Genomic DNA, 13,763 nt, shown 5'->3' on the forward strand with positions numbered 1-13,763 from the left:
CAGTAACCCTAAACACATCATAGTCACAACCTACGCACAGTTAATTAAATTGAATTTCACTCTTTGTAATGAAAACCAAGAATGATTTTTTGTGCAACAATTTGACCTAAACTTGATGCAACTAAATTTAAAGTAGCTATTTCTTTCCAATAACCCTTTCTGGCTTAAGTCCTCCCTCCACCACCTCCAGTTTAAATTCCATTTGGAATATTTTGGAGGACCAAGAACCAAGAACCAAGAACCAAGACCTCTGTTGTGATAGGCTGGTGAGGGAGACTTGAAAGAACTGATCTCTTCTTATTTATAGTCAGGGGAAGGGTCAAGCAGGTAAAAGGAAAACATTTTACCAATGATCTTTGTTAACACCTGCCTACAAAGAAATAGAAGGTCCTATGCAGACTTTTGCTTTAGTTAGTGTAAGCTCCTTCAGGTAGCAAACAATCCGCCAGAGGAACCCAGTAGGTCAAGTAGCATCTGTTAAGGAAAGGGAATTGTCGATGTTTTTGTTTGAAATCCTGCATCGGGATTAAGAGTGACAGGGTGAAGATAGCAAGTATAAAAAGAGCATAGAGCGTAGAACAAAGAACTGCACGGCACAGAAATGGGTCCTTCGGCCCACAATGTTTGTGCTGAACATGATGCCTAGCCAAACTGATCTCATCTGCCTGCACATGAACCATATCCCTATATTCCCTCTAAAAGCTTGTTAAATACCACTATCATATCTGCTTCCACTAACACCCCTGGCAATGCATTCCAGGCCCCCACCACCATCTGTGTAAAAAACTTGCCCTGCTTATCTCCATTAAATGTTGTCCCTCTCACCTCATACCTAAACCTCTAGTGTTGGACATGTCCATCCTGGGGAAAAAGGTTCTGACTGTCCACCCTATCTATGACTCTCATAATTTTATATACTTCTATCAAGTCTCCCCTCATCTTCCGACAATCCAGAGAAAGCAATCCAAGTCTGTCCATCCTCTCCCTGTAGCTGGAACCCTCTAATCCAAGTGCTTTGATCTTCTTCATAGATTTGATGTTGCTCCAGATTCCAGTATCTGCATTCTCTTTTGTCCCCACCTTCTTTAGATCATCTCTGGGAACCAGGGACAATATTGATATCGCATAGGCTTAGCTAATCAATTAGATTAGAGGGTTGGGACTAAAATATCACAAATAAATAAAATATTGTGGGAAATCTGAAATTTTTATATAATTATTCTGAAGGCACATTTCCACATATGGAAATCAATGTTCAGGATCTGCGGTTATGAAAGTTTTGATTTTCATTTCAGCCTTGTTCAAAAAGATTTGATTCTTCAAAGGTTTTATTTTCCAATGAAAATAGTTAGTAGATTTTTTTGAAGTTCTCAGCAGATAAGTGAAGATTTCTGGCGAAGGGTCAGGTAGTGTGTCCGGCAGGAAAGCAGAAAATCATTGACAGCATTTCATTGCAAATGAACAGTTGCCAGAAGTTGCTGTGACTTTCATAGAATAATGACCATGAAGGTTGAGAGCTTCTCTGTCATTACAGCTGCATTGGTTTCCATCTCAGCTGTGCTCATTCAGTATAATTCTTTATTCACAGTCACAAGGTTGTGCATTCAAGGTCCACTTCACTCCAACAATTCAGGCTGATGCCGTTGTGCTATGCTGAGTGAACATGGTGCGGTTAGAGGTGCTCCCTTCAGTGAGCGCTGTTAAACAAATGACTATTTTCTCCCTCGGGTGATTGGTAAAAACATGACTTGATAAGAGGAGCAGGGTTTTATTCCATATGTCCTGTCCAACATTACTGAGGCAGATTATCTGTCATTTATTATTACCAGGTTGGTTTGGATACTTGCTGTATATAGAACGGCAGCAGTTTTTTTTACATGTCAACGGTGTCTACAACAAATACATAAAATTTATTTGGATTTTAGGAAATTTGTTACATAAATGAATGTAACTCATCCAAAATATGCACCATTTGTTTAGCCTACATGCAAAGTGTGTGTGCATTGCGTTTGTATTTGTGTATGTTTGGTGCGTGTGTGTGTGTGCAGGGTTTGTGTATGGAGTTTGAGCATGAGTGTTGGTTGTGTGCATGAGTGTTGAACAGAATAAAGAAAATGCTGGAGAAACTTAGTGGTTCAGGCAGCAACTGGAGAGAGAAATGAACAAAGAATATTTTGGACTGGGACCCTTCTTTAGGTTCCAAACTGAAATGTCATCTGTTCCTTTCCCTCCATTGCTATTATCTGACTGGCTGTTACTCCAGCAGCTTGATATTTTGCAGTCTACTTTATCTCCAAGCCTTGAAGAGAATGGTTAGGATGAATAGTTTATTTTTGTGCTGTAAGCACTAAAGAGATTTCTCAATTTCTGGGAGCTATTGAAATTTAAACATTGATGTTTTACTTGAACTTCTGTCATTTTTTATTATAACTCTCTTTTGTCACTGAGAGATGTATGGTCCATCCAAGTCTTTCCCTCAATGTTCTTTATTTCTTTCATCCATTAGTTTAAGCACAGATAACATGTTTTCTCATTCTAAGAGCACATCCATGGCTATTTACAACAGTCCTTCCAGCTAAAGTTATTGGGTGTTTATTGGAAGATTCCTTGACAAATACCTTTGGATTTATTTGCTCTCCTTGCTGTAGAAATTAACACAGATGGTAGACTGAAGATGTTTCCTGCGTCAATGGCTCAAAGAACAATGGAATTACGTGCAAAACATTTGCCTGTACTTTCTTAGAAACTCTTTTTCAACAAGGACAACACAGCATTAAACTTACTGAAGCAGTTTTAATGACTAAAACATAAATTGTACGTTAACTACATTTTGGGAGTTGCTGGAATTGTACATGATGCAATAAATGTGCACTAAATCTAATGACTCATGCTTTGTTTGGAACTCAAATTACATTCTTAATCTTCTATACAACTATAGTCATAGTCTAACTAAGTTATCTTCACAACGATTATTAAGAGCAAGAAAGCCATGTGCAATTATCTCCACCTCTAACAACATCATTATATCAAGGTACTTGAAGATTTATACCTAGTGAAGAGGATAGATTTGCAATTTATGAAAGACATTTGGACCGATAAATGGATAGGAAGAGTTCAGAGGTCTATGGGGCAAAAACTGGCAAATGGATCTTGCCCAAAATGCCAACTTGTTTAGCATGGACAAGGTCGACCAAAGGCCCTGTTTCCGTGCTTTATAGCTCCATGACTCTATGATTCTATGTGCTCCATAATCTGAGCAAGTCTGAATCCATTGTCTATCTTTGCGTGATTGTAAAATTACAGGTTAAACATGAGCCCAATCCACTTTATTTACGGTTCATAGAGTCCTATAGCTTGGAACCATGACCTTGTGCCCATTGAGTTTACATTAACTATCAAGCACCTGTTTTACACTAATTGTATTTTTATCCTATTCTCCTTACATTCTTATCAATCACCTACAAACTGGGGCCAACGTATAATGACCTACCAAGCTACCAGCTTGCATGCCTTTGGGATATGGAAGGAAACAAGAGCACCCAAAAGAAACCACACTGTCACAGAGAGAACATGCAAACTCCACACAGTCAGCACCAGATATCAGGGTTGAACTCAGGTCTCTGGAGCTGCTCTACTAGCTTTGCCATTGTGCCATCCTCTTTGTGTAGCATCATTGTTCAAATCTTCATCCTTAGTGTTTGAACAGCTAAATTATGTTGTTTGGCTTTACTTCTGAAACAATATGTAGTCATATGTATATTTCATAACAACAGCTGGAGCATGCGTAAAGTGTAAAACTATCCATTATAATTCACAGTAACATAACCAAAAGGAATTGACAATGAGCAAAAGGCAATGACATTTATACAGATGATCATTGTCTCCATCAAGAGTTATGTTTCAAGGTTTATCTTGAGGAGAATAAATAAATGGTAGAGAAATTTAAAGGGGAATTTGCTAAACACTGGCCAAGACATTTGAAGATGCACACCACCATATTTTATGCTGGAATCTTCTTTTCAGTTTATCTGATAAACTTTAATCAAAGTAAAGTAGAACATTAGCAAAATCTTTTATATAATGTTTTTTGTGTTGTGCTGTTAACTTCATTCAGTTCTGCAAGGATGCAAAATGCATTACTTTGTTGTTTTAAATGAATGTTTAGCTTAATATCGAATACTATTAATCATGTGTGAATTTTGTCCTTGAATGTCAGAGATATTCAGTGAAATCTAAGGTAAAGTTGACAACCAACAAAGATGGAAGTGGGGATTTGCTATCACCAAAGCTCCTTTGCAAGATTTTAGGGCAAAAATCCTCCCTCTAACGAAGAACTTTCCCCTATCCAGGTCACTCTGCTGAAGTCCAAGGTGTAACAGCCCAGAGAGATACACATGACACAGCACCAACAGGTAGGATCGTTTGAGGTAGGACTACTGGCATTGAATGCGAGCAGAGCATTTGTACCAACAATAGCTATCCCATTGTCAAGGATGGTCATATTTATTCCTGCAAATTCCTGCTCCCTCAATTCTCTCTTAAACCCTTTGATTGTCACAACCTCCAGATAAATATTTCTGAAGCACTAGTTGGCATTTCTTCTGACGAGATGGTACAGAAAACAATGGGATGGCAAAATGTTAATAAGTAAAGGAGAGCAGTGATAGCCAATGAAACATATGAGACTCTGAGACTTAAAAGAATGCTAAATGTTTATAAATTATTATCCTGATCCTTCCCCCACCATTCCCCTTATGGGAGTTGATTAGCAAGTGAGGCTGCAATCAGAAGACGACTGTTTGAAGTTCATCCTGCCATGTTGATCTCCACTGGGCTTAATAAATGTCAAGTTTTAGAGCAACTATTCAGCTAGCCATGATTACATTATTTCTGGTGATCTTGCTCTTGCTGTTTTTTTCCCAAATGATGCCATGATTGGAGCAATAAAGGATAATGAAATTTACGATTTTTGACTGATGAACAAAAATAATATTCTGCTTTCCTGCTATTTTGCCTAATCAAATGATTGACATTAAAATGAATTACAGAAAACCACACTAATATACCTGATCAGATCTATCCGAGGACATTGCGGTAAACTAGAGAGGAAATTGCGGGAGCCCTGGTTGAAATTTGTGAGTCGTCCTTAAAAACAGGAGAGGTGCTGGAAGACTGGAAGTTGGCAAATGAAGGGCTGCAGGGAAAATACTGGGAACTATAGGCTGGTGAGCTTAGCATCTGTAGAGTTACTAGAGAATATTCTGAGAGATAGGTCATACAGGCTTTTGGATGGGCAAGGGTTGATTAGGGCTAGCAGCATGGTTTTGAATGTGGGCGGTCGTGTCTCACAAAATCTGATTGATTTTTTGAAGGCGTTAACAAATAGGTCAATGAGGGTAGAGCTGTAGATGTTGTGTACATGGATTTCAGTAAAGGCATTCGACAAGGTTCCGCATGGTAGGCTGCTCTAGAAGGTTAGATCGAATGGGATCCAAGGAGAGATAGCTGAATGGATAGCAAATTGGCTCCATGGAAGGAAGCAGAGGGTGATGGAGGAAGGTTGCTTCTCGGACTGGAGGCCTGTGACTAGGGATCGGTGCTGGACCCGTTACTGTTTGTCATCTATATCAATGATTTTGATGAGAACATATAGTATAGTATAGTATAGTATCTTTATTGTCATTTTCCTGAGTACTCACATACCCAGAGGAAACAAAAAAACGTTGCTCAACCAGTGTCCATTCAGTGTGCAGTAAAAAATAAATAGGAATAAAAATACATACATCATGAACAAATTAAACACTCTACTCTCTACTAAACATCAACAGGCGTTCCGATCGGCAGCGGCACGACAGTGGCTCTGCTGCAGTGTGTCCAGGTTGGTGGTTGGTGCGCGATACTTTGGCAGGGGGCAAAGTCCGTTTATCAGTCTTATAGCCTGCGGGAAGAAGCTGAGGAGCATCCTGCTGGTTTTGCAGCTAATGCTCCTGTACCTCTTCCCAGATGGCAGGATGGAGTATATGTGATGCGATGGGTGGTAGGGGTCTTTGATGATGGAGATGGCTCTGCTGATACATCTCTTCCTGTATATGTCCAGCAGGACAGGGAGTGGAGCACCAATAATCCTTCTGGCGGTCTTCACAATCCTGTCTAGTTGGTGCAGGGTAAGATTAGCAAGTTTGCTGATGATACAAAAGTGAGTGGTTTTGCAGATAGTGAAGTTGGTTGTGAATGATTGCAGCAGGATCTGGATCGATTGGCCAAGTGGGCTGAGGGATGGTTGATTGAATTTAATACAGAGAAGTGTGAGCTGTTGCATTTTGGGATGTCTAACAAGGGCAGGGCCTACACAGTAAATGGTAGGCCTCTGGGGAGTGTTGTAGAGCAGAGGGATCAAGGAGTGCAGGTGCATGGTTCCTTGAAGGTCGAGTCGTAGGTAGATAAGGTGGTCAAAAAGGCTTTTGGCACATTGGCGTCATCAGACTATTGAGTATCGAGGTTGGGAGGTCATGTCGCGGTTGTATAAAACGTTGGTGAGGCTGCATTTAATATATTGTGTTCAGTTCTGGGCACAATGCTATAGGAAAGCTATTGTCAAGCTTGAAAGGGTTCAGAAAAGATTTATGAGGATGTTGCCAGGACGAGAGTGTGTGGGCTATAGGGAGAAGTTGAGTGGGCTGGGTCTCTTTTCCTTGGAGTGCAGGAGGATGAGGGGTGATCTTATAGAGGTGTAAAAAATAATGAGAGGAATGGATTGGGTAGATGCACAGAGTCACTTGTCCAGAGTAGGGGAATCGGGACCAGAGGACCTTAGTGAAGGGGAAAAGATTTGATAGGAATCTGAGGGGTAACTATTTCACACAAGGGTGGTGGGTGTCTGGGACAAGCTGCCAGAGGAGGTAGTTGAGGCTGGGACTATACTACCATTTAAGAAACTGTTAGACAGGTACATGGATAGGACAGGATTGGAGGGACATGGACCAAGCGCAGGCAGGTGGGGCTAATGGAGCTGGGACATGTTGGCCGGTGTGGGCAAGTTGGGCCGAAGGGCCTGTTTCCACACTGTATCACTCTATGACTGAGTGGATAGTCCAGTATTTTTACAAAGCACCTATGTTTAGTGACTAATCCCAATCATCCAGGTCATGCCCTTTTCTTGGTACTATTGTCCATTATGAGATTCAGGAACCTGAAGTCCGACACCCCACCAAGTTCAGGAACAACTACTTTACTTCAGCTATCAAGTTCTTGAACCGACCCACACAACACTAATCCTACCTTGACAAGATTGTGTGTTGGGAAGGTATTTAATTCCTCATTAATGAATAAAACCATCAATATATTTTTTAATTACCTGTGTGATCACAATGTTCTGAAGTACAAGGCAAAAAGACCAAGTGATTAGAAATAAAATTAGATTGGGCATTTGTTTGAAGCCAATATGGACACGAAGGGTAAAATATTTTCTATTTGTTTATGACCACAGTCTAAGTTTTCAAGTTGAAAATTAGCTAAATATCGAGTGCAAATTCACATATTATCAATTGTACCAATTGTTTACGTTTTTTTTTTAAATCAGTTCATGCAGTTAAAGAAATAGAGGTTCAGAGGGGTGTTGTTAGGGTCACATGTAATGCAGAGGGCAAAGCTGCTGCCTCCTGCTCCATGACCCAGGCCGAATCCTGATCTTGGGTGCTTTCCAGATGGAGTTTGCACATTCTCCTTGTGACTGTGGGTAGGTATTAAAAAAAAGATGCAAAGTAAACTAAATAGCAGTATTAGGTTAGGGACGGGGTGGAAGATTGCAACATTCACGTGGTCCGCCCTGTTTCGACGAATGCAATCAACCCAGTGTGTACAATCAAATAAGATCAAATAGTACAAGTTGTCCTACAACTTTAGGCTGTGCAGGCCATACGCATGAAGACGAAGAAGGTTAGGGATGGATTCAACTGTTTCATTGCACGGTATGGTTTATGGTAATGTCAATCAAAATCAAGTGCATTCTATGGCAGACAGTCTCTAATTGTCTAAGTGATTGAAATCAATTTTTAATGTTGATCTGAAGTGATGTCACCCAAGCTTTGGTGATTGTAAATTACTGTCAGTGAAGAAAACATCAAACCAAATCCAATGAAGGATACCTGTGCAGGATCTGTTCCTTGTTAGCTCCTTCACTTTGAACTGTAAAAGGTCCTTGTTAAAACATTCTCATCCACTTGAATCTCTGCAACTGAAACATATAACCAACCCTTCCACCGAGGGGATTTATCGCAGTCGCTGCCTCAAAAAGGCTGGCAGTATCATCAAAGACCCACACCATCCTGACTACACACTCATCTCCCTGCTACCTTCAGGTAGAAGGTACAGGAGCCTGAAGACTGCAACAACCAGGTTCAGGAACAGCTACTTCCCCACAGCCATCAGGCTATTAAACCTGGCTCAGACAAAACTCTGATTATTGATAACCCATTATCTGTTATTTGCACTTTATCAGTTTATTTATTCATGTGTGTATATATTTATATTATGGTATATGGACACACTGATCTGTTTTGTAGTAAATGCCTACTATGTTCTGTGTGCTGAAGCAAAGCAAGAATGTCAGGGACACATGACAATAAACTCACTTGAACTTGAACTTGTACTATACATCAAGTATGTGAATTAAATTTGGTGATGACTTGAAGCAATAATGAGCCATTCCACAATTTATAAATGGGTTCCCTTCCCAGACAGAGTTAAGCAAAATTTTGCAAATGGAAAAGGCTGGATAAAATACATGATCAGCATTTTAGGTAGTGTGTTCTCTTGGATGAAAAGTAGCATTGTGTTAGCCTGAAATGGATGATAAATTAAGGACAAATATCCTCAAGGTCCAATGGAATATTAACAAATCTTCACAATAGTCTGAAGTCAGTCAGTCTGAAGAAGGGTTTCAGCCCGAAACGTTGCCTATTTCCTTCGCTCCATAGATGCTGTCACACCCGCTGAGCTTCTCCAGCACTTTTGTCTACCTTCACAATAGAACATGTTTCAAACAAGATGCTCCAGTGTAGGAGGCCATGCAATACAATCAGGTGTGATTTCATCAGGAGTACTACATTTACAGACAACTTCATCAGCTTTCAAGATGCCAAGTTCCATTACAACTTTTGTTTTATTTTGTGCTCATCACAGCCTGCCTGAGATGGTGTGAAATCGGTGAAATTATAATAACTGCACTATGCATATCTGCTGAACTATTTTTACCTTGCCCGAACGTGAAAGGCTTGATTCTTTAAATCATTTTCCTGTACTGTCTATGCTCTGTGTTCTGGATGAAGGGATCTCAGCCGGAATTACTTACGTTAAAATTAAATTGACTAATAGCTCTATTCCTTTGTGAAATGGTTGTTGAATTATTAAGTACATTCATGGCTGGGGTTGGACAGATTTTGGGGAATTAAGAGTTAAGGGAATCAGGCAAAGGAGTGGAGCTGAAGCCAATTTTGAGGTCAGGGTGACCTTATTGAAAAGTGGAGCAAGTTTGGAGGGACTGCATAACACTCTTGCTCCTATTTCTTAACCTCTTAAGCTTGTACGTTGAAAATGATTTAAGGCAATCCCCATTATTGAGGCATGCTCGATGGATCAATAGTGATTGGTTCAGGATATGACAACGAAGAGGACTCCTGCTTTGTGCACTGCATTTACAGTCTTGAACACAGTTGTGAAATATGATGGCCAGCTTAGTATATAGCATTCCCAAATGTTCCACAGTATGTGTGTTCCTTCCATATCGGTCTCTGATCCATGTGAAGGCCTTGTGTGATCCTGCAACAAATTGAACTTTATTGCCTTCCATCACAGTGAGGAATGTGGAATCCACTGTGATGGATGTTCATGTTAACTTTAATCTGGTTGTGTGTCTTGTTGCTTTTCACTTAGTATGGCTGTATGATAACTCAAATTTCAATGTACCTGTAATGTTTGAGACCACGTAAGGCCCTGTTGTGACTAGTACAAGCAGAAGGAAAACACGGCTATATGGCTAAATTTATGACTAAATACATGGCTAAGTTTATTCCGAACCTCTCAGAGATCACCGCCCCACTTAGACAGCTAACAGAAAAGGGAATAGCGTGGCATTTTGAGCAGAAGCACAGACATGCAGTAGACAAGCTGAAATGTCTTCTCACTTCACCACCCATACTCAAACTGTACGATGTGAACGCGCCCGTGTCAATTGCCACATATGCTTCCAACAGCGGATTTGGAGCGGTCCTGATGCAAGACGAGAGACCTGTTGCATACGCATCACGACGTGTGAACGCGGCCGAGCGCAACTATGCAACTATAGAGAAGGAGCTGTACCCCATACTGTATGCATGCAGAAAGTTTCATGACTTCATTGTTGGTCAGTGCACAGTAATTCTTACTGACCACAAGCCGTTAGTAGGCTTGCTCGCCAAACCACTAAACAAATTAAGCCCCAGACTCCAATGCATGCGAATGCACCTGCTACGGTACGACCTGGAAATACGGTGGAAGCCGGGAAGGGAAATGTTTGTCCCCGATGCCCTGAGCCGGCTGCCCAGTGCAAACACACCTGCGGAAGAGTACACCGCACTGCCGAACGTGATACATGCTGTAGAAGCCATCCTACACATATCAGACGAGCGGCTTGCGCAGTTCAAGGCTGAAACAAAGAAAGATCGAACCCTAACACTGTTGTGCGAGTATATAAGGAAGGGTTGGCCTAGTAACAGGCGTGATCTGCCCTCGGACTTGACTCCGTTTCATACATACCATGACGAGCTGGTTGAAGTTGACGGATTAGTCTTGAGGGAAAACCGAATCGTAGTCCCCCAAAGCATGCGGAGGCAGATGCTGAATGCGCTACATGAATCACATCTGGGAATTGTGAAACTGAAACAACGAGCCCGCAATTTATTTGCGTGGCCAGGAATGAACGCACAGATTGAGGACACTGTGGGAAATTGCTCGATATGCCAGGCGACAAGGAAAGCACAAGCAAGCGAACCGCTCCAACCACACTTCATCCCCAGCAGACCTTGGTCTAAGGTCGGCGCAGACATCTTCCATCTGGATGGAGTTGACCATTTGCTTGTAGTGGACTATTACTCCAAGTACCCAGAAATAGCGCAACTGACAGACATGACGTCACATTCGGTGATACGTGAGATGAAGGGCATGTTTGCCCGGAATGGCATTCCTGACTTGGTGATGACTGACAACGCGAGACAATTTGTCTGTGCTGAGTTTCGTAGGTTCCAGGATGACTGGGAATTTGCCCATGTCACCTCAAGTCCCATATATCCACAGAGCAACGGGCAGATAGAGCGCTGTGTGCAAACTATAAAAGGTATCATGAGGAAAGCCAAAGGCAGCGGGCGTGACCCGATGTACGCCATCCTCGAATACCGCAACACCCCACTTGATGGGACAGGCGGCTATGCCCCCTCACAGTTACTGAACAGTAGACTGTTAAGAAGCAAATTGCCGTCGCCTCTATCACTCTTACTGCCTCATCATGTCCCTCCCATGGGACCACAACTGGCCATCCGACAAGAAAAACAGGCAGCATACTTCAATGTGAAGGCAAGCGTCGAGCCGCTGCCGCGCCTGGAACAACAACAACAAGTATGATTTATTCTGCCCCACCCACGGACACTTCTCCAAGGTCACCTGCTCTCGATCACGAGGCACAGCCCTTTATATTAAAGGGGCACTGGCATTTACATATACATCACAGTACCTTAATTGGAACATGTGACAATAAACTGACCTTGACCTTGACCTTGAAACCTTGATCTCATTTGCTTCTGCAGGCCACACTGTCAAGCCATATAATGAAACACTCAGCACAACTAAACTTGACAAATCTCAGCAGAATCTCCATTTGATACCACTGAGATCCTGCACTTTGGAGAATGCACCAGTGTGATTGCATTGCATGTCATAGAGTGAGAAGGTTCTTCATTTTAATAACTGTAATCTTGAAGTTGTTAGCATTTCTTCTGTTATGCAGGAGAGAATGACAATCCAGTAGTTAAAGCAATAAAGTCATCTCAAAATGTTGAAATATAAGGGAATGAATATCATGCTTTGATAATGCAGATCACATATGGCATACATTTTTGGACTGAATTTTAAATGCTGTTCTTGCGATTTGGTTCTATTGCAATCAATGAAACCATATGAGTTTGGCGAACCAACAGATGAATTTGTACTAAATCTCTTTAGAACATAATACGCAGAAGTGTTCAGGGATTAGACTGTGCCCTGCATTGGTATACACTCACTAACAAAAAACTTATTAAGAGAACAAAGTTCCAAATGTATTTTTGACAAAAGTAGATATCAGCAATTGGTAAAATGCATCAGTTTTCTTTTACACACGTTGAGATTATGTGAAGAACTGTCATTAGCATTTTAACTCCAAGGTCATCTTTTGTTAATCAATCATAGTGTTAGGTATTGATGGCAGTGACAATGTTTAATGCCCATACTGTATGACTGATTAATACATGTTGACCCTTGAGTTTAACTGCTGATGAACGTTTCTTCTCATTAATTTCCCATAATGTCAATTTGTGAAAAAAATCTGATTAATTACCAATGGCTATTTGTCCCTTTAATCGAGTGGCTTGCTGACTCATTTCAGGGGACAATTAATAGGGCAGAACATCTGCAGCAGGTACAGCTGCTGCCTTGCAGCTCCAGTGACTCAGGTTCAATCCTGGCCTCTGGAATTGTCTGCAGAGAGTTTCCAGTGACTGGATGTGTTTCCCCAAATGCTCCTGTTACCTCCGACATTTCCAGTACATGACGGTTGGTAGGCAAATTGACCACTGTAAATTAATCCACTTTGTTTGGGTATGAGGGGAATACAATTGGAATTGATGAGTACAGGTGTTTACAGAAAATAAGTGAGAATAGAACTGATAGTATTGTTCTGAAAGCCTGCATGAACTCAAAGAGCAGAAAGTCTGCTTCTAGGAGCAAAGCTCAATCACATTGTTGTGCATCTGGAATCACATACAGGTCAGTACAGATTGCTATCTGTTAATGGCCGGTTCTCACGGTGCGACCTGAGGCAAGATGTCACAAGAGTGAAGTGGTCGTGGTCCAGCACGAGTTCCGCACGATATAACGGGGGGTAGATAAAGAGTTCCCACGGTACTCGGCAATTCTGTCATTTGTGCGAGTGACTTGTCCGTCTCCCGATCTTTCCTGTTAATCGTGAATGAACATCGTGGACTGTAGTGTAGTTAATCACGTGGCACAAATGATGTCACGTTCTTTCACACACTATATAAATATCCTCCGTTCGTAGAATTGGCTCATTTGCAGACATGCCTATACAAAGTTGGTTCGAGTACAGGCTGGTTATTTTCATTGACGCGCTGTATGCATTAGCGCAACATGTGCATCGAAAACGATTGCGTGAAGGCAGAAGGGTGAGATTAATTAAAAAGAGAATTAAGAGGAAGTCTCACTGGGTTAAGCCCATGTTTCAACGGAGACCTCAATTTGGACAATATGAGCAACTGCTTAATGTGCTGTGCGAAGAGGATAAAAGTGCATTCAAAAACTTTGTCAGAATTTCACCCGAGCTCTTTAATGAGTTAAAGAATAATTTGGGACCTCTGCTGAAGAAGACTGACACTGTAATGAGAAAGGCACTGGAACCAGGGTTGCGCATAGCAATCACCCTCCGCTACTTGGCCTCAGGCGATTCTTATAAAAGTCTATCT

This window comes from Amblyraja radiata, chromosome 6 (assembly GCF_010909765.2).
Source record: "Amblyraja radiata isolate CabotCenter1 chromosome 6, sAmbRad1.1.pri, whole genome shotgun sequence".
NCBI classification, from domain to species: Eukaryota; Metazoa; Chordata; class Chondrichthyes; order Rajiformes; family Rajidae; genus Amblyraja; species Amblyraja radiata.